This window comes from Canis aureus, chromosome 8 (assembly GCF_053574225.1).
Source record: "Canis aureus isolate CA01 chromosome 8, VMU_Caureus_v.1.0, whole genome shotgun sequence".
NCBI classification, from domain to species: Eukaryota; Metazoa; Chordata; class Mammalia; order Carnivora; family Canidae; genus Canis; species Canis aureus.
This window is the reverse complement of record NC_135618.1, coordinates 32863100-32882577: the sequence shown is the minus strand read 5'-3', so window position 1 is coordinate 32882577 and position 19478 is coordinate 32863100. Positions and strand designations below refer to the sequence as shown.

At 36.4% G+C, this 19478-nt stretch overlaps 1 long non-coding RNA gene across 1 annotated transcript in view; it reads right to left on the bottom strand.

The window, feature by feature from the left end:
- The window catches only part of LOC144318072 (uncharacterized), a 29212-nt gene extending 18892 nt beyond the window's left edge, over positions 1–10320 (bottom strand). Inside the window, exons 1-2 of the long non-coding RNA XR_013383927.1 lie at positions 8884–10320; positions 7242–7401 (exon numbers count right to left, since the gene is read on the bottom strand). This is a non-coding gene — a long non-coding RNA (uncharacterized LOC144318072). The remainder of the gene's footprint in view (positions 1–7241; positions 7402–8883) is intronic.
- Positions 10321–19478: the final 9158 nt, after the last annotated feature.

Genomic DNA, 19478 nt, shown 5'->3' with positions numbered 1-19478 from the left:
CCAAGGTTTGGGTACTCATTGTCTTGTATCTGTTATGTTAGAAGCCACATGAGAGATTCTTTCCAAAGCAAAACAATGATATCAAGGAGACTTCTAACTCTGTGTTAGATCCAGAGTCTGGTAGCTCTAAATACCAGGGTTTTACTAATAATACTAGCAAAATATTTAATATACTACCTTATCAAATATTCTTTTTTTAAAAACAGATTTTATTCATCCATTCATGAGAGACACACAGAGAGAAGCAGAGCATAGATAGAGGGAGAGGCAGGCTCCATGCAGGGAGCCCAATGTGGGACTCGATCCCAGAACCCCAGGATCACGACCTGAGCCAAAGGCAGATGCTCAACCACTGAGCCACCCAGGTGCCTTTATCAAACATTCTTTAAAATACATATTAACTTTATTGGTGAGACAGGAAAAACAAATTAGGTACAAGTGTTTGAAAGTAGATTGTTTTTACGTCATGTTGTCTAATCAATTTGAAAAGATAATCCAGTGTAATAATTTGTTGCATTTAACTATTTTGTTATTAAATATATCTTTCAGTTTAATTTTTACCTGTTTGCCATAAACTTGATATATATTTCTAATACATATATATGTATATTTAAATATATATGACATAAATATACATGTATATTTTAAGCAAACTATGGTGGAGGCAAAATAAATGCTGATGAGTTTGTACAAATGGCATGTTAGAACTTTGCCTATAACAATGAACAAGAAGTGAAGTCAATGTTAAAAGAAAGAAGTTTCCCTTGAAACACACTGATTGGTTGTCTGCGTTTGATAAATATATTTTTATAATTGCTCAAATCATATTTCAAGTTGCCTCTATGAATATATCCTCCCTGGAATATTTTAAATCTTTCAATGCATTTATTAGGAGCATATATTATGAAGTACAAAATGATTATTTAATGAACTTTCTCTTCTGCTTCAGCTCCTACTATGATGCACCCACCCACAAAGCTACATTGAAGTGGAAGCAATGCGTCATAAATAGAACATCCTAAAGACTATAATATAGTATCATTATAAAACTTTAAATTGCTAGCAGGTGATGAATGAGGTTCTAGATCTGAAAAAAAAAAAAAAAAAAAAGAGGCTTCTAATGCTGTTTCATTGGATGTCAGCATGCATCTGCTATATATCCCTATCCGATATGGGAATGCAGTATTTCAAAAAGAAAGTCTGGAGCTGCTGCAAACAGCAGTGTATGCAAGATGAGAAGTGTGAGGAGGCTCATGACTTCTGCATGGATGGAGGTGATTTTTTTTTTGTTCATATGCAGAATGGACATTCCTGATAAAAGAACAGAGACTATAAAATCTTCCAATCACTGCAAAGAAATTCAGAAATCACTATTTGAGACATGTTAAAAAAACAAAGACCATTAAAGAAAGGCAGAAATTATTGCACCATGAAAAGAGAAATGACATTTACTAGTAGTGACTAGTGGCCTATGTTTGCAGAATGTATTGAAAGAACAAAAAAATCTTCTCAATAAGGTAGCTTAAAGCTGTTGATAATTGTCTTTACTTCTACCTTATAATTTTTTGCAGGGGTGAGGACTTCAAGGACTAAAAATAAATATACAGAGGTGACTCAGAAGGTTGCCATTGGAGTACACCCAAAGGCTACAGCGAGGTGTTTTAATGAACTATAAGTAGGAAAAGAGAAAGAAATGGCAAAAAGCATATTCTCTGCAAAGCTCGGCAAGATATTTTGTTAATGGTAGTGTTGATAACTTGCTTTAAGTACTTCCCTCTCTGTTTTTTGCTGCTTTCCTAGGAGGATTACTCATCACCACAGAACTGGGGATGGGTTTGAGGATGGAAGAGGCATACAGAATGAATAATCCACTTAATCCTGCTAAATCTTTCATATATTTTTCTCTACATTTTTTCTCAAGCAAAATAAAAACCCAATACTTCAGGTTTACATAATAACATCAAAGCCAAACAATAAACGAGACCCATATTAGTTCAGAATAATTAATGATTTTTCGATGTAATTATTTTTGGACTCATCTTTAAAAACAAATTTTTGCACGTTAAAGACATAAAACTGAAAATGCAAATTTGGACCAGAGTGGTACTCACTTACAAAGGAAGCAAATTTCTGCAATTATACTGGATCCTTGCTGACTTTCTTACTTGGCCTGTTAGAAAATCAGGAATAGAGTTGGAAGAAAATTGCTATTGAAATAAAATTGCAAAGTTCTCCTTTATTACAATATGAAGTATGAAGTTCACTGTGGTTCAGGATTACCTTTTAGTTTCAACAAACTAATGTTAGACACTTATTAACTGCCAAGCACTGTGCTAGTTGCTCAGGATAAAATGTGAACATGACCCTATTTTCTGCCTTTGTCTTGCAAAACTATAAAAAGTTTACTGGTGGGAGGATGAACAGTATGCAGTGACTTCAACTGATTCCGTCTTCATATCTATGAACTTCCCTCTTCCTTCTTTTTTTTTTTTTTTTTTTTAAATTTTTATTTATTTATGATAGTCACAGAGAGAGAGAGAGAGAGAGAGGCAGAGACACAGGCAGAGGGAGAAGCAGGCTCCATGCACCGGGAGCCTGATGTGGGATTCGATCCCGGGTCTCCAGGATCGCGCCCTGGGCCAAAGGCAGGCGCCAAACTGCTGCGCCACCCAGGGATCCCCTCCCTCTTCCTTCTTAATAATACTCCTGTTCAGGGCCACCCGGGTGGCTCAGTGGTTGAGCATCTGTCTTTGGCTTAGGTTGTAATCCTGGGGTCCCGAGATCGAGTCCCGCATCAGGCTCACAGCGGCAAGCCTGCCTCTCCCTCTGCCTATGTTTCTGCCTCTCTCTGTGTATCTCTCATGAATAAATAAATAAAATCTTTAAAAAAAAAAGAGTTTTAGAAATACCCACAGAGGAAAACTATACTCACCCCTCAACAAAGCCATAAATGCTTTTTGAATTATCTGATACTTTGTTCTATTCATGCTCCAGCTCCTCTCCATTGAAATAGAGATGGTGACTAGTGGCCTATGTGATGTGACTAAAAGGTGAACACATATCCTTGAGCCCCAGGCAACATCTTGCACAGGATCTCTGGTATTCAGTAGGGAACTCTCTTGCAGTTAATGAACTACAGACAACTTTTCTAGCCAAGCAAAATATTTTATCAAATTCATTTTCTACTTTTAAAATAGATGCTCATTATTTCTGGCACATGAGGGAAATGCCAATTTTTTTTTTAAAGTCATTTGAAGTTAAAAATGATTTCAAGCAAACACGGTTGGAGGGGAGAGGCAAGGTAAAGAGCGAAGTATTAAAACAGCACTGTCCCACACAGAATCATGAGCACAGACGCCTCATGCTCAAACCCTCTCAAGAGAGCCCGCACAAGCAGATGGCTTTGAATTTTGCTTAGAAAGTCTGAGCACGGGTGTTTAAGAAACTGAGCACTGATCATATTCACTGGAGAGGGTAATCAGGAAGTGAGTAACTTGTTATTCTCTTTTCTCCAAATGTAAATACCTTTGCTCTTTCCCATTGTAAGAGTACTTCATGCTAATGGCAAAAATCTAAACAGGTATGAAGAGGAAACTGGCCTCCATGAATTCCAGTAGGAACAGGTAGGGGTAACTCAGTCTGCTATGGCCACCCTGGCTTCCTGCTCCTCCCAGAACATTGCAGGGACTCTTCAACCTCAAGCTTTGCCTTAGCAAGTTCCACTGCTTGCACTTCTATTCCCTCGATTTTTGAGCTGCTTGAGCTCTACTCCTTCACTTGTTACAGTTTTCTTCTTATGACCTGCCGTAAACCACTCTTACTAAAATACCAGTTCCTACCCATGACTCTCTCTACTCTTCCCCCATGCATTTTCTTCTCAGAACTATTTTCCATCGAGAGAGCATACATAATGTGCCCAAGTCCACACAGTTAGAAGTGGAAGACTCACGATTCACTCAGGCCCTGGCTGCAGGGTGGATGCTTGTAATAATCTCTCTACAATGCTGCCCTTCTGTACTAGACACTTCAGGCATCTTCTGGGCGAATTCAATACATTTCCTGATACATTTCTATGTACGGATACTTTCTTTCATAAATGGAAACATGAAATAAACTGTATTCTCATCTCTTAAAATATATCAAAAGTTAAATTTCTAGGCTTATATGTGGATATTTCTCTATATATCTAAGTCTGTATCTATCCATACATCATAATTATTTTAATCAATGCATTATTGTTGGATGCTTCAATGGTATTCGCAGGTCCACAACTGTAGTTACTACAAAACTGTTTTGGATACTTCCCTCATTGTTTTAGAGTGAATTTCTACAAATGAGATTAACAGGTCAAATGACAGGCACATTTTTTTTGAAGTCATTTAAATCATTTTACAAATTTCTGTCCAGAAATTCTGAACTGACTTAAATATCCATCCATCCCAGAGGGCTTATTATGTCCTGCCCCTTGCCTGTATCCTGCCCCTATGGCTTGGACTTGCCAGTTATCCAAGGGCAGCAGGGTGGTCAGCCTGTGTGCCCACACTCATGCAGCCTGAGTAAAATTCCAACCTTGTCATGGCTTTGCTTTCTTAGGTATATAATTTTAGACAAGCTTTTAAACTCTTTTTCTTCTACTTTGTATTTTAAAATACCATATATAAATATAGTTAATACTTTATTGTACATGTTACATGTTTTTTCGCTTCAATTTCTTTTTGTCTTTTATTTTTTTCATACACTTTACATATTTTTCTTTTTTAAAATTTGTTTTAATTTTTATTTATTTATGATAGTCACAGAGAGAGAGAGAGAAAGAGAGAGAGAGAGAGAGAGGCAGAGACACAGGCAGAGGGAGAAGCAGGCTCCATGCACCGGGAGCCCGACGTGGGATTTGATCCCGGGTCTCCAGGATTGCGCCCTGGGCCAAAGGCAGGTGCTAAACCGCTGAGCCACCCAGGGATCCCTATTTTTTCTTTCTTTTAAATGGGGGAGTTGGTTTTGAAATTTTGTTTTATTTTTTATATAGTCACATTAGTTAAACATCATGAGTTCTGGCTAAATATGAAAATTATAGTTCATAAAGGTATAGGCTCTTTGTTATTATATTTTCCCCTGCATGTTTGGACTGTTATGTTTGGATGTATTCTAGTATAACTTACAAAAAATTTTAAGAGAAGAGCTTGCTCCTTTTAAGAAAATGAAATAAAAAAGACAAAAGCATAAAATAAGGAGTAGACATATTCATCTTTCACCAATTCTAAGATTAATTGCTACTAACAGTTTCCTTGTATCCTCTGCACTTCCTCCGATACACAAATTTACCTATTGTTCTGCAACTTGCTCCTCACTTAGCAACATGTAGTAGAATCCTTTCATATCAGTATATGGACACAGAATGTATTCTTTTAATTGGCTATATAGATTTTCATAATTTGAAAATATTAAAATGTATTTAATTATTCTTAAGTGGTAAACCTCTAGGCGGACTCTGGTTTTCGCTACCGTACATGGTTCAGGATATGTCTTTGTGCATTGGTGCCAATATTCATGGAGGATAGACACCAGGATAACCAACTGATCACTCTAAGGGATGTGTACATTTAACAGTTTTGTAGAAGCTGTCACATTGCCCCCAGTTTGCACTTTTATCCATAGTTAAAATCATGTCCATTTTCCACTCTTTACCAAATGTTCGGTATTTACCATCTGCTTTTCAATCTAATGTAAGTAACTTATTTTTTTATCCCAAATATAATTTGAATTTCTTTCTATTCTTTGATGTCCCAGATTACACGAAGACCTATCCTAGACTTGTCTCTAAGGAAACATTTTCTATATTAAGTATTTTATGTTTTCTCCTCTTCCATTATTTCTCTTCTCCATTTGTAGGATACTAGAACTGCTTGTGAAATTTCTATTAGATACACATTACACACTAGATCCTTCCAGTCTACCCTCCATGTCTTTTAGAGCTTCTTTATATTTATAAACAAAAAATAAATCTTCTTCGTAGTGTTACATGTTTTTTATTTTGTTCTATATTTTGGTAAAAATATCTTCCAGATTACAAATACCATCTTAAATTAACAAAAAAATAAAGCTTCTTTACAGTTTTACCCTTTTTAAATTTTGTTCTATATTTTGGGGAAAAAAAAACAATCTTCCAGATTACAAATTCCATCTTTTTTTCTTCAACTTATCCTTTATGTGGAGATTCGAAATTATTTTAGTAATCAGGCTTTTAATTTCTGAGGATTAACATCAACATCTTTGCATGTAATAGTTATTGCTAGCTCTATCCTTTCATCCTCTTGGCCAATAGAATATGGAATGGTAATGTGCTCAGCTAAAAAAAAGAGAGAGAGAGAAAGAAAAGGAGAAAGGAAGGAAGGAAAAAAAAAGAAGGAAGGAAGGAAACAAGGGAGGAAAGGCAAGACAGAAAGAAAGACAAGGCAAGAAAAAGAAAAAGACCTTCATTTTCCAGCCTCCCTTGCAGCAATATGTGGTGTTCTGATAAATGTTTAACAACTGGCTCTTTGGAGGTAAAAAGCACAAGCTTTGCAGCTTTTGCTGATTCTGTGGTATAAATACTCTTAGCTAGAGTGACCTGAGGAACTCCCTGAATCCTCTCTCTGGCTGCAAGTCTGTTCTTAAACTCTATCAAGGACGAGGTTTACATTATTTCAAGAGTTAATTTTATGGTGTTCAATGAGCACAAACATCATAGCCAGGCACACGGAATACTTGTCTTGAACGAACAACCTGCTTACTCCTCCGTGGCTTTCTCCCTCCCTCCAGCAGTGATGAATCTAGACCCTGGGTGACAGGCAATTCCATTTAATTCAGAAGCTATCCTATTACGTCTGATGGAATTGCATGCTTTTTGTTTTTGTTTCTGTTTTTGTTTTGCTCTAGTTTCTGTCATTAATCCAGGGCAGCCTTCTTTATATTTTCAGACTACCCCTCAGGGTTACTCAGTCGATGGCCCCTTCTTGGCTTTTACATGGAAACAATGAATTGTTTTTATTTTTATATTTCTTCTGTTACTGAAATCATCTTTTGGGAAAGAAGAAGTACATATTTTCTATATTGAACTGGAATCAGGTAAACGTTAGAATCAAAGAGCAGCATTAAACAAATTCAGATGTTGAATATATTCTCATAAATGCAGTGCAGAAGAATAAAGGCATTAAAGTTATGTTTACTGGGGTGCCTGATGGCTGAGTGGGTTAAACATCTACCTTTGGCTCAGGTCATGACCCCAGGGTCCTGGGATCCAATCCGATCTGGATCTGGCATCTGGCTCTGTGCCCCACGGGGAGTCTGCTTCTCCCTCTCCTGCTGCCTCTTGCTCCGGCTGTTGTGCTTTCTCTCTCTCCCTGTCAAGTAAATAAATAAAATCTAAAAAGAAAAAAAAAAAGGTATGTTTACTGTGTAGCTACTTTGTGACCTTCTTAGTGCTTGTAATCACTTAAGGTTGTATAGTTGGTGGGCACTTCTTATGTCCTTAATATTTGAGTGTATTCTTCTATCTTACAATATTTTTAACTACTTGCCTATTTTAGAGTTTTAGGGAGCTTATTTTTCTATTGTTTATTACTCTTCTATTTTTTCAGCAATATCATGGTGAGCGTCGTTTTACCTAAATCTTTGGTTATATTTTAAACTAAGTCTTTAGTATAATTTTGTAGAAATGAAATCAGACCAAGAAATTCCACTTTCCAAATAAATATCGATATAAATAATCAAATTAATTGGAGAGTGATATTTCAGACACCAATGTTGAATAAAAGGAGAATTGGGTCTAGAACTGAAACAGATGTGGTTTTAATCTTAGCTTCACTGTTTACCAGCTGAATGACCTTCAGGATCCCCTCTCACCTCTAGATGACTCAATTTCCCCCGTATGTAGAATGGAGATTGTAATCTCTTGCTCAGGGGATTGTTGAGAAGAATAAGTGGAATGCCATGTGCAAATCACTCTGTTACTTGGTAAATAGTGATTCAGCGGTCATGTTTGGGTACACAGGTTGTGTGTGGCAGGTGTATAGTACACACCAATGTGGTCATACGTATAAACCCTGGTGGAAAAGAAATGCTTGTTCTTTTAATTGACATGTTACCAATAGTTTTACATAGCTTTCATAGTTACCAAAGGTTTTTAATTCTTTTATCATTAGTGTTCTAAACTAAAACACTTAGTCAATTATCTCAATTTTCTTCAAGCTGTAGTTTCTTGGCTCTAATTTATAATTTGATTGAATTTCATCTTTAATTTTTCTAAGAGTAAGCTCTGCTTTATGGTAACTGACTTCATGCATATTTGCTCAGCATTTTTTTTAATGGAGCTTTCATGTCTTCAGAAAAATCACTGTAATTGTTTCTCCCACCCCTCTAGGCTTCTCCAGATTGTTTGAGAAGGCAGGGTTGACTTTATACATAATTACACATTTTGTAGATAATTATGTGAGAGAATTATTTGCTCTCTGGGATTTTTGGGGAAGAAATCCAACATAGTAACACTTGAGACAAGATCATATATATCAACTAGAATTCATATTGTCTCAGAGAATAGAGAAAGTAAGTAGGCTATCATCCAGTTTGGAGGTAAATATTAATACCTACCATGTAGCAGGCTTTCTACTAAGGGTGAGAAATAAGACACATATGGTCCCTAATCCCTCAGGTTTCATATTCTTAAAAAAAGGTAATAAGAGTGACTCACAAGCATGTCAGTGCGAAATGGGTCCATTTCTCATTGAAACTATACAAGAAAATTAAATTCTTCTATTAACCCATGAGAAGGCATCTAAGTTAATGGCATATTTAAACACACTCACACAAAGGGAAACCTGATAATAAACAGTTGCTCTTGCCAGTTACCTAGATATGTATAGGAGGAATAAATCACAAACTTCCCCGTCATCTTTACATGCACATTGGAGGCTTGGAAAGAGTGGGCTCAGCCGAGCAGCATTGCTACTGAGATTGCTTTCCACGGAAGGCTTTAGCATGTCCCAATCTGCAAAATGACAATGAACCAGAAATTCTCCCTGAAAATTATCCATCGGAAATAAGGGAGAAGCTGGGTTTTTGTTTTTGTTTTTGTTTTTGTTTTGGTATTGGGACAGAATATCTGACCTTTTTATATTTTTATGTAAATAAGATTCATATTATAACACCTATATTAAGTGTAATGAATATAATATATTAGTAGATAAAATACATTTTTATGTTTCTATGCCCAGTGCGCATGCTATTTTAATTTTCCATTAAAATCTCTTTACCCATCGTACACTTTGGATTTCAATCCCCTGTTAAAATTTAAATAATATCATTCAAATATTAAAGATTAATCTCACTGACAGAGAAAACGTAGGCCAAATCATCCAATTCTTGTATGATCTTACCATGAAGGTGGACAGGAATGTCCCCTGATCGGACATGGTAGCTTTTGAAAGCAGTCTAATATTGAGTGGGCCTTTCAAGAAAATTAATTCCACTATTGGCCCATATTGAACTTGTGGTTATCGAAAGCCTTTCAGGGTTTCTTCTCTCGCACACTGTCAAGTCAGGTCTCTGAACGATCGGCCTGCCTTCTGCCCCTACTGCATGCCAAGCCTGAGGGAAGTGAGACCCCATAATCAACTTTAAAAATCCTATATTTGGGGCTTGGCAATTTAGCATTTGTGAACCAACAATTTTGTGATGAGGTTTTTTGGTTTTTGGTTTTTGTCTTTGATCTTTGGATTGAAGTCTTTCCCAGAGAGCTCAGTATTAACAGCTGGCATCATGTCTTGTCTCTCCGAGTCCTGAGACCGTCTCCGTTCCTTTGTTCAAGTCTTGCTCTTAAGCCCCAATTTGTGTCTAATCAACAAAACCCTGTTTCTTTGCATCTTCCCACTCATTCTTAGCTGATTTTCCTGATAGAGATATCACTCTTGATTTGTAAGAGCGCATTTTAGGTTTAGGTCGGTAACACGTTCTCGTTTGCTTTACTCTCCTTGCCTTAGCTGCCCTTAACTGTATACTTTTCTGTTAGTCTTATTTTTAATCCCCTTTGTTTTTAAAAGTCAAGCTTACTGGGGTATCATTTGTGCAGTGGGCAGGCTGTAAGGGAGCTCCCAATGCTCTATCTCCTGGTATGCACATCTTTACGTAATTTCCTCCCAACCTATGTAGGCTGGATGTGGTGAGTCACTTCTGATGAATAGAAGAAGGTAAAAGTGGTGGGCTGTCGTTACCAAGGTTAGGTTAAAGAACACGGTGCCTTCTGCCTTAGGCTTCTCTTTTTTTATTAATATATTTTTTTATTGAAGTTCGATTTGCCAACATATAGTATGACACCCAGTGTTCATCCTGCCAAGTGCCCCCCTCAGTGCCCGTCACCCAGTCACCCCAACTCCCCACCCACCTCCCCTTCCACTACCCCTTGTTTGTTTCTCAGAATTAATGGATAAAGAAGATGTGGTCTATGTATACAATGGAATATTAGCCATCAGAAAGGATGAATTCCCACCATTTGCTTCGACATGGATGGAACTGGAGGGGATTATGCTGAGTGAAGTAAATAAAATACCAGAATGACAATCCTCATGTGGTTTCACTCCTATGGGGAATACAGCCTGCCCTCTTTTGATCTCTGGCTTTGTGGGAAGCCAGTGGCCAAGCTGTGAGCCACCTATGGAGAGAGCCACCTGGCAAGGCACTGAGGAAGACCCCTGGTCAACAGGCAGTAAGAAATTAAGTTCTGCCAACACCCACCGGAGTGGGCTTGGAAGTGGACTCTACTCCCATTGAACATGAAGATGACTGTATGCCCAGCCCACCACTTGACTGCAGCCTTGTAGAGACTAAGCCACAGGCAACCAACAAAACTGAGCTTCGACTTCTGCCCCACAGAGATCATGTGACAATAAGCGTTTATTGTTGTAAGCCACTAAGTTTGGGGATACTTTGCTAGGGAACAATAGATAACTTGCATAATTTCCCTAAGTATGCTTCACTTTTTTAGGTGTATAATTCTTTGAGTTTTGGCAACGGCATACATTTCTGTACACAGCACCACAATTCAGATATAAGATCTTTCCAACACCTTCACTCCCTAAAGTTCTGTCTTGATCCTTTCTAATCAAGGTCTTCCCCTGTCCCCAACCCCGTGGCAAACTGATCTGTTTCCTGTCCCTATGATTCTGCTTTTTCCAGAATGTCATATAAATGGAATTATATAGTACACAGCCTTTTGTTTATGTTTTCTTTCAATTAGTATAATGTATTTGAGATTCATCCAAGTTGTTTCATGTAGCGGTACTTGAGTCCTTTTAACTGAGCAGTATTCCATTTTATGTATGGACCATAGTTACTTATCTATTACCAGATAATGAGCATTTGGAATAATTCCAGTTTGGGGTGATTATAATAAAGCGACTAAAATGTTTGCAGTCCTTACCATATGGACATATTTTTGCCCTCTTGGTTAAATACCAGAAGGTAGGGATTAGATGATTGCATGTAAATATGTGTTTAACTTTTTAGGAGACTACTGAAGTGTTTTCAAAGGTGAGTATACTTTACATTCCCCACCATTGAAGTGGAAAGAGTTCCAGTTGCTCTGCATCTTGGCCAGGCCTTGGTATTATCAGATTTATTTTCTATGACAGTCACTGAAATATATGTGTAGTGGTATTTCATTGGGAGTTTAATTAGCATTCTCCTAATGACTCATGATGTTGAGTATCTTTTTGTGTGTTTATTTGTCATCCATACATTCTCTTTGGTAAACTGAATGAATTTTGTGCTCAATTTTAAAATGGTGGATAGAAGAGATGAAAAGAAATCCTGGACTTGTTCCTAGTCTTAGGAAGAAACATTCTTTATTTCACTCTTAAATGTGATGTTAGTTATAGGGTTTTTGATTTTTTTTTTTTTTTGTATTTTTGCTTTGATGTTGTTGTTGCTGTTGTTTTTTGGTTAAGAAAGTCCCTTTATGGGATCACTGGGTGGCGCAGGGGTTTGGTGCCTGCCTTTGGCCCAGGGCACGATCCTGGAGACTCGGGATTGAATCCCACTTCAGTCTCCCGGTGCATGGAGCCTGCTTCTCCCTCTGCCTATGTCTCTGCCTCTCTCTCTCTCTGTATGACTATCATAAATAAATAAAAAAAAGAATTAAAAAAAAAGAAAGTCCCTTTAATTCTTAGATTACTGAGATCTATTGCATATCATTAATGAATGCTGAATTTCATCATTATTTCCTGCATCTATTGAAATGATAATATGATTTTCCTTCTTTACTCTGTAAATATGGTGAATTAAATTGATTTTCAAATGCTGAACCAAATTTGCATTCCTGGGATAAAACACATTTGATCATAATGGATTCTATGGATTCAATTTGCTAATAATTTAAGTATGTTTGAATCTATGTTTATGAAGTATATTGATCTGTAAACTTCTTGTAATATCTTTTCCATTTTTTGAAGATTATTTATTTATTTATTTATTTATTTATTTATTTATTTTGAGAGAGAGAGAATAAACAGGGGGAGCTGCAGGCAGAGGGAGAGGGAGAAACAGTCTCCCTGCAGAACAGAGTAAGGAACCTGATGCAGGATCATGACCTGAGCTGAAGGCAGGTGCTTAACAGACTGAGCCACTCAGGTGCCCTTGTCCATTTTTCCTATCAGTATAAGCCTGGTGAGTTGGGAACTCATGAAATAAGTTGGGAAGTGGTCTTTTTTCTTCCATTTTCTGGAAGAGTTTGTGTAGAATTGGTATAACATGTTCTTATGAATATAGACATTGTCAAAGATACATCAAAGTTTTTTTCTAATTCTGCTTTCAGTTAAATGATTCTTCTAGGAGCGTTTTCTTTTTTACAAATACTTTATTGTTTCCTCTTTGCTCCTTTCGTGATATAGATGAGGAGAGTGTAGTTTTTCTCTTTAAGGAATCATCCTAACACTGTCCTCCAAACACTACATTTTTATTTCTAGATGTGTTACACACACACACACACACACACACACACATTTCTTGTTAAGTACTGTCATTTCCTTTTCTATAAGAAATATTCAGTTCCATAGCATCAAACTACGTCATTATGTATAAAACTATATTTGCCTACTTGTGTTACAATACTAAGCCCCAATTTTTTACCCTTACTTGTGTAGTGACAAAAACACAGTTTAGAACATACCAAGAGTTAACTCATTGATTCAGAATTGTGTTCTCATTGTGTATAGGCGTTGTACTTAGGAGATGAGGATAGGGAAATAAAGACAGACATGTTTTCTATTCTTATGGCATTACAGGCAAGTGGGGAAAAATATTTTTACTAAGCCAAGTAATTCCAATTTTGCTTTAGATCATCCCATTTTTTATCTTAATATTTGGGGAGGTCATTGAAAGGACATAACTACTGTTTAACCTTTGAGCTGGACCAAGGTAATGGCCTGTCCCCTGATCTTGGAATGTGTCCATGGAATGTCCCCTGCCCCCAGAAGCTGCCCCCAGGATGCAGCCTTAAGATAGTGATATGGTGTTTAGAACCTTTGGATGGTATATGTGACTGAACCCAGTTGAGATTGCTTTATAAACATTTACAATTTGGCTGAAGGGTGCAGAGAACTGCTCCTTTTGTGGCTGCCAAAGACAGGCATCAGATGTAAATGTCTTTGTCCATTAAACTTGTCATGTACCAATTGGGAGTGGCCTAGTCTTTCTTCACTATCTCCCTGCCCTCTGGGTATGGGGGCCAGTTTCAGATTACACCTGGAAAGCTCCCAAAGTTATTAACTAGCACCTAAGAATGCTGGAACCCTTCTTTGTTGTGATTTTCTGTCTCATCTTTTTTTTTTTTTTCCTTTAGTATTTACTTTGTGTATAGGTGAAAAAGTGGAGGATTTTCTTCTTTTCCTTTGACTTTCAATTTAAAATTTTTTTAAATGGTCATTGAAAATACTTAGTTTAGAACCCTTTATGTTGTTGCTGGCAAATGTATCATAGAAAGTCAAATCCATTTCTTTAGTGATCGGTAGGTACATTTATTGAATTTTATGAAAGACTCAGTCACAGTTCAGGAATAGAGCCTACCTTCTGCCCATCCAACAGCTCTACGTGGCACCATTTCACCTACACTTCAATAATTCTATTTCTACTTTCACTTCTTGGAGCAAACATGAGTTTCACTTTCTGGATTTGAGGATCTGAATTTTTCTGTCTTTAGCCTTACTCCCTGGCATCTGTTTTGAGTTGAAATTATGCATAATTCCTTTGATATTTAGTATAATCCAATTCATTGCATTGGTCTTTTAAAACTGGATTTTATTCAATTTTAAACTCATTGAAATTATGGTTTTTCACATGGTTAAAGTTTTTACTATAAAAGCAATGCATAACCCAAAATATGGATGAAAATGCTATGAAGTTAAAAAGTAGTCTCTTTATAAATCTATTCTTTCTGAGGTATGCTTACAGAAATTAAAAATGTTTAATCAAAAAGAAAGAAGACACCAAATATATATGTATATATTTTTAAGATATATATATTTTTCTGGGTATAGAATTCTAGCATTTTTGTTGTTATTGTTCATAAAGATTGTTCCATTATCTTCTAGCTTGCAGTTATTCTATGGAGGAGTCTACTGCTATCTTTATTTTTATTTCCTTTTATGCTATATGCCTGGTGGATTTTAATTTTTTTTCTCTTCATCGTGAGTTTCAAGCAATTTGATTGTGATGTACTTTAGTGTCGTTTTCTCACATTTGCGGTTTGTTGCACTTTTTGAATTTGTGAGTTCATAGTTCTTGTCAAGTCTGGAAAAATTTGGCCTTTATGTCTTCAACTTATTTTTTTTCTGTTCTCTTCTCCTTATTTCAGGATTCCAATTACATATATGTCAGACCCATTAAAGTGTAGCAAATCTCACTGATGTTTTATTCATTTATTTCTGTTTTTTTCCCCCTTTCTGTGTTTCAATTTTTATTTCTATTGCTATGGTTCCCCATCCTCCACTGTTTTCTTCCTCCAGTATTTAATATGTTGTTAATCACATCCAGTATATTTTTTAAAAATATTTATTTATTTATTTTAGAGAGAGAGAGAGAGTGCATGCATAAGTAGGGGGGAAGGGGCAAAGGGAGAGTGAGAATGAGAATCCCAAGTAGACTCTCTGCTGAGCATGGAGATCCCTTGGGGCTCAATCCCAGGGCCCTGAGATCATGACCTGAGCCAAAAATCAAGAGTCTGAAGCTCAAGTGACCAAGCCACCCAGGGACCCTTATCCAGTATATTTTTAATCACACATCGATTATATCATCTCTTTTTTTTATTTATTTATGATAGTCACAGAGAGAGAGAAGTTCAATTAGAAGTTCAATTTTTTAGAAAATACTTTCATGACTCTAACATACTCATTCATGCTTCCTCTACTTTCTCGCATACTTCCTTTACTTTCTTGATATATCAAATATAGTTTAAGTTATTTAAAAATATCCTTGACTTTTAATTCTATTATTACTCACATTCCTGCTGATTAATTTATCTTCTCATTATGCATGATGTTTTCCTGCTTACTTGCATGCCTTATCATTTCTGGTTAGCTGTCACACATTTTGAATTTTAACTCTTGGATACTGGATATTTTGTATTTTCAATTTAATTCTGAAATATGGGTATGCTACTTTGGAACAGATTGATCCTTTCAAGGTTTGCTTTTCAGCTTTGTTATCTTGGATTGGAGTAGTCTGTAGTCTTGTCCTACTAATGAAGCAACACATTCCTGAGTGCTCCTCAGGCCAGGTACCATGAGGTTTGCCAGTGTCTGTTGGGACATGTGTTGCATCTAGTCTTGTATTACTCCTAGGGATTCTTTCTCCAGTTATTTTCCTGTGACTCTTTTCTCACCATTGTGTGATAAGTATTCAGCTGAGGGCTCATGGAACGTTGTTCTCTAGTTTTCCCAAGTTCTTTCTGTGTGGCATCCCTCTGTCTAATACTCTTCCCTGCATAATTTGGTTATCTTTCCCTTCTTGAATTCTCAATAATGTCTCCTCAGTGTAGGGAGACCACCAGAATCTGTGTATGGTTCCTTTCCCTGGGCAATAGTCTAGAAATGCAATAGCCAGTCCTCTGGGACAATAGTCTCATCTCATTTGCTTTTCTTCTTTCAGTGCTCACTGTCTTGTGATATCTATTACTGAAAGTCTGAAAAACATTAAATCACATATTTTGTATGGTGTGTTACTTCTTCAAAGTGGGGGTTGAATCTGGTTCTTGTTACTTCACTACAACAGATAGTCAAAGTCCTCCGGAGATAGAGCTTGTTTAGTTCTAGTATGCCACTATGTTCTTTTTCTATAATTTCTATGTTTCTGTCGAGATTCTTTATTTGTTCACCCACTCTTTATTTGTTTACCCAGTCATCTTTTGCTATAAATTCTTTAATGTAATTATAATCATTCTTTTAAAGTCCTTTTCTGCTAATTTCTATGACTAGGACACCTGTTTGTATGCTTTTTATTGACCTTTTTCATGACTATGGGCTACATCTTTCTGTAATTTTTAATTGTATTCCATTATAAGTGGCTTGTAGATACTTTGGATTTTGTTAACTCATTATGTTGGGTTTTGTTCTGGCTGGGAGTTAAAGTTCCAGAACCCTTTATTTATTTATTAACTGTTTTGTTGGATTTTGTTACAGATTCAGGATACAAACTTTTGCTGATTATACATGGTACAAATATCTTTTCCACTCTGTGACTTTATATTCTCCTAATATTATCTTTTGATTAAAGAAGTTCAGAATTTTGATGTAATAAATTTTAAATGTGTTTTTTTATGTTACTCTCTATACATATTGTATCAATTTGTACTACCTCCAAAAGTGGGCACTTTTATTTCCTTACATACCTGCTAATCATCAATTTTGATATTTTTACTTCTTATCTCTTAGATAAGAAATTCCACATTATTGTTTTTAATACCTTTATTCAATAGATATTAATTCAGGACCTGTCATATAGTTAAAAAAATACTGTCTGTGTTTCTGGATAGACTATACATAATACCCATAAGGTTACAACTCTCAAAGATACTCATTTAAATTCTAGGAAGGGATTGGGTTGGAGTGAGAGAGCTAGAAATAAATCAACTAACAAACACATTGTAAAGTGGAAAAATTATTCAAGAAATTAAAACAGGGTTAGGTGACAGTCATTGAATGGTTGGTAATGTTATTTTGGGTAGACTGGAAATGTTTATTAGAGAAAGTAATATATAGGGTAAGATTTAAAAAACAAGAAGTTGGGGCACCTACATGGCTCAGTAGGTTGAGTGTTTGACTCTTGATTTCGGCTCAGGGTGGGGAGTCTGCTTAAGATTCTCTTTCTCCTGAGGCGCCTGGTGGCTCAGTGGTTGAGCAGTTGCCTTTGGCTCAGGTCATGATCCTGGGGTCCTGGGATCAAGTCCCACATCGGGCTCCCCACAGGGAGCCTGCTTTTAACCTCTGCCTATGTCTCTGCCTCTGTCTCTCTATGTCTCTCATGAATAAATAAATAAAATCTTTTAAAAAAAGATCCTTTCTCTCTCTCTCTCTTCCCCTCCCCCTGTTCGTGCTTGCTTGCTCACTTTCTCATATCAATAAATAAATCTTAAAAAAAAAGACAAACAAGAAGCAGCTAGTCCTATGAAAAAAGAAAGAAAGAAAAGCTACCAGGGAAAGGAAACTGCTAGTACAAAAGATCTTACTCAGGTATGAATTTTATTTGTGAAACATGAGGAAAAAATGCTGTGGCTATGGAGACAAACACATGGGGTAAAATAGAAGCAATTAAGACTCAAGTTTGCTGGCATGTTAAAGTCAGAGTAAAGATTAAATGATTTAAGAAAGGTGCCCATGACAAAGGGATGAATTATGAATTACCAAGAATTGTGACAGGAATCACAGCATTGGAGAAAGTGACCATAACTCAGGAGCTACAATCTTCAGAGAGTTACAGCGAGGGTCTGTGGGTGACTGCACTATGGAGGAGTAGCTAGTGGTGTAGTTTAATTGCATACAATTCAAAGCTGGACGTGTTTAAGGGAGAAGGGAGGAAAATGCTCATGAAGCATTAGTATGCATTGGGGGCATATGTGACACTCTGTAGGCTCAGGCATGAGAAATATGAGGGAAGCACAGTTGACACTTAGCACAAAGAAGAAAACATTCCGAGAAGAGTTTGAGTACTTAGGGGATTTTGATGATTATGATTTGATAATTTTGAGTTGCAGAAAATAGAGTATCGGGACAAGTAGAGAAGGGTAAGGAAATAGTGTCATAATCATCTGAAAATGGAGAAATAGATTCGTGGATTTAAAGAAGCTAGGTTCTTCCTGGCACTGCTGAGTCCCTGACCTACATACTTCTGGTCTCAAACATTATTTGTTTAAACCTCTTGTTACTTGTAACCAAATTGATCCTGATACAGTAGATATGGGTTGGTTTTTAGCAGGAGTCTGATTTAATCTAGTGTAAATTTTACAAAGAACATTCTGTGCTCTGTGGAAAATGTGATATATGGAAGCAAAGATAGAGACAAAATTACAAGTGGGCAATAATTCATAAAAAGATGCTCAAACTGACTTTTAATATTTATTGACCATTTGTTTGTTTTTATGTCATTTGCTTGATGTGTTACTTTCCTAGGAAAAGTGAGTGGCTTAAACCAACAGAAATTTATTTGCTCACTGTTCTGGAGGCAAGAAGTCTGAAATCATGTGTTGGCAGGGCCATGCTCCCTCTGAAGCCTCTAGAGTAGAATCCTTTTGCCCGGTCCAGTTTCAGGTATCTCCAGGCGTTCCTTGATTTGTGGCAGTATTAACTCCAATCTCTACATCATAATTTAATGGCCTTCTAACCTGTGTGTCTTTGAGCCCCAATTTTGCTTTTCTTATAAGAATATTAGATATTGGTTTAGGCCCCAGCTCAACCCATAATGCTTGGTCATGTTCTCTGTCTAGTATTTTTACTAGACTATTTGCCTCTTTCTTACTATTGTTTTGTAAATTCCTTAAAAATTTATATGTGCTGCAGACATCTTGTAAGGTAGTCTTTACACTTCATTTAAGAAAAAAATAGCTATTGTAAACCTTTAATTTTTTGATAGTGGCCTTTCTTTTTTAAATTTATAGCATTTTCTTACTTATAAAAATATCTATCATTCCAAGATTATCTTTAATGTACCTATATTAAGCAATTATCTTTTTAATACTTAGAGAATTGAATTTTTGGTTACTTTGGAATTTACTTTTATTGGGATCTTAATTATGTTATCTTTCATCACATCCTTAAACCTCTTTTATTAACAAAGAGATCAACTTGTGTTTATGGCTCACATAACCAATCCCTGCTTCAGGTCAGAATGATACATAATACAGGCCCTTCCCTCACCTGGACTGGTTCCCTAATGTTCTTTCTTCCTATTTATCAGGATAGACT